The sequence below is a fragment of the Chenopodium quinoa genome, unplaced genomic scaffold (assembly GCF_001683475.1).
Source record: "Chenopodium quinoa cultivar QQ74 unplaced genomic scaffold, ASM168347v1, whole genome shotgun sequence".
Lineage (NCBI taxonomy): Eukaryota > Viridiplantae > Streptophyta > Magnoliopsida > Caryophyllales > Amaranthaceae > Chenopodium > Chenopodium quinoa.
Window position 1 is genome coordinate 3,531,578 of NW_018742651.1, and position 2,013 is coordinate 3,533,590.

The window sequence follows — 2,013 nt, forward strand, 5'->3', positions numbered from 1 at the left end:
TACGTGCCTACAGATTTATTATTCTTTAATTTAATTTAAATAACGTAAGTGTCTCATATTTACAGTTTCCCACAAATCGATACATATTTGTTACGCAAAACGAGATACTTGTGTTATTTTTTGTTAATTCTGAGCTCAATTCGGACCCCTAAGAACTAAAATGGCCCTTAAAACCTTAATCGAAGATTTTTCAACTTGTAAACCGATGAAAAAGTTGAATCGGGCTGCAATTTACAATTTATATAAACTTTTGGGCTGCAATTTGCAATTTTTTTTAAATGGCTGCAATTTGCAAAATACGAACTTTAAATGGTAGCAATTTGCAACACTAGTAGAAAAAAAGCATTAGGCACCACCCAAACTGGTCCAGAAATGGGCGGGATTTTAGAAGAAGAGAAAAGGCACCGGTTTGACCTGAACTGGTGCCAAAAACTAAAAGGGCACCGGTTTGAACCGGTGCCAATTGAACCGCTCCTCAATTAATAAAAAAAACCGGTTCAGCATTATTATAATTAAAAAAAAAAACCTCCCATATATAAACCCCCCCCAAACCCTACACTCATCTCGCCGCTTCTCCCTCCTCTTCTCTCCTCTTTCTCTCTCCTCTTCTCCTCCTCTTTCGCTCATCATTCACCACTCATCTCCTCCTCTTTCACTCATCATTTACCAGATTTTCTCATCTCCTCCTTCCCTTTCTCATCTCCTCCTCCTTCCCTTTCGCTACCACGTCTCCTTTTCCTTCTCCTTCAAGCCCACCACGAACACCACCACGGAGACCACCACGGAGACCACCACGAGCACATGCAACACCACGAACCGGTTTGATTTTGATTTATTTTTTTCGATTTTGATTTTAATACATTTTGTTTTCGATTTTGATTGTAATACATTTTGTTTTCGATTTTAATTTTTTTTTTCGATTTCTGGGTTATTTTTTTCCGTTTTCAATTTTGATTTTTTTTTTCGATTTTTGTTTATTCGATTTTAATATGTTTTGTTTTCGATTTTGATATTTTATTTTTCGATATCTGTAATTTTTTTTTTCTTATGTTTGAGTTTGAATTTTTTTTTATTTTTGTTTTTGTTTATTCGATTTTAATATATTTTGTTTTCGATTTTTTTTTTTTTGTTTTTCGATTTCTAAGTTTTTTAATTTTTATTTTTTATCTGGGTTTTTTCGATTTCAATTTATTTCCATTTCTGGGTTTTTTTATTTCTGGGCATTTTTTTATTTAATTTTTTTTCGATTTAATTTTTTTGCGATTTTAATTTTTTTTCTGGGTTTGAATCTTAATTTTTTTTTCTAGGTTTGAATCTTAATTTTTTTCTGGGTTTGAATTTCAATTTTTTTCTGGGTTTGAATCTTAATTTTTGTAATTTTAGTTTACAGTGAGTTTATTAATGTCGGTGTTTTAATTGATGCAGGTGAAGAATCAAGGTGTTGCTTTTGGAATTTTGATTTCAATGTTGTAGTTTTTTTATTCTTTGATGTGTAATTTTTTTTTCTTTAATGTTATAATTTTTTTTTCTGGATTTTGATGTAATTTATTTTATTTTTTTGTATTGTAAAATAACAATTTAATCATCAATATATTTCGTATTATTCAAGCTTTTTATATGTTTCTGATTATATTTCTTATTTAATGATCAATTTTGATCAATATTCATTTCATTTAAGTGGATAAAATATTATGTGTGTATGTGGATAAAGCAAACTAAATTTTTTTTTAAAAAAAAAACATGAATAGGCACCGGTTAACCGGTGCCAATTGACTTTAATTCCCAAAAAAAAAAAAAAAAAAAAAAAAAAACAGAAGTTATGGCACCGGTTAACCGGTGCCTATTTGACCCTATGGCACCGGTTTTGAACCGGTGCTAAAAATTGGGTTTTTGGCACCCCCCAAATTGGCACCGGTTCAAACCGGTGCCTTAGGCCGGGTTTGAACCGGTGCCAAATTTGTTTTTTCACGTAGTGCAAATTTTCCTAATATAAGCATGCTTTCTATAAAAATA

The 2,013-nt window shown here is 31.0% G+C and overlaps 1 long non-coding RNA gene across 1 annotated transcript; it reads left to right on the plus strand.

Moving 5' to 3' along the window:
- Window positions 1–670: 670 nt before the first annotated feature.
- On the plus strand, window positions 671–1,720 carry LOC110721988. Its single transcript, XR_002511501.1, has 2 exons — window positions 671–819; window positions 1,426–1,720. It is a non-coding gene; the product is annotated as an uncharacterized LOC110721988 (long non-coding RNA).
- Window positions 1,721–2,013: the final 293 nt, after the last annotated feature.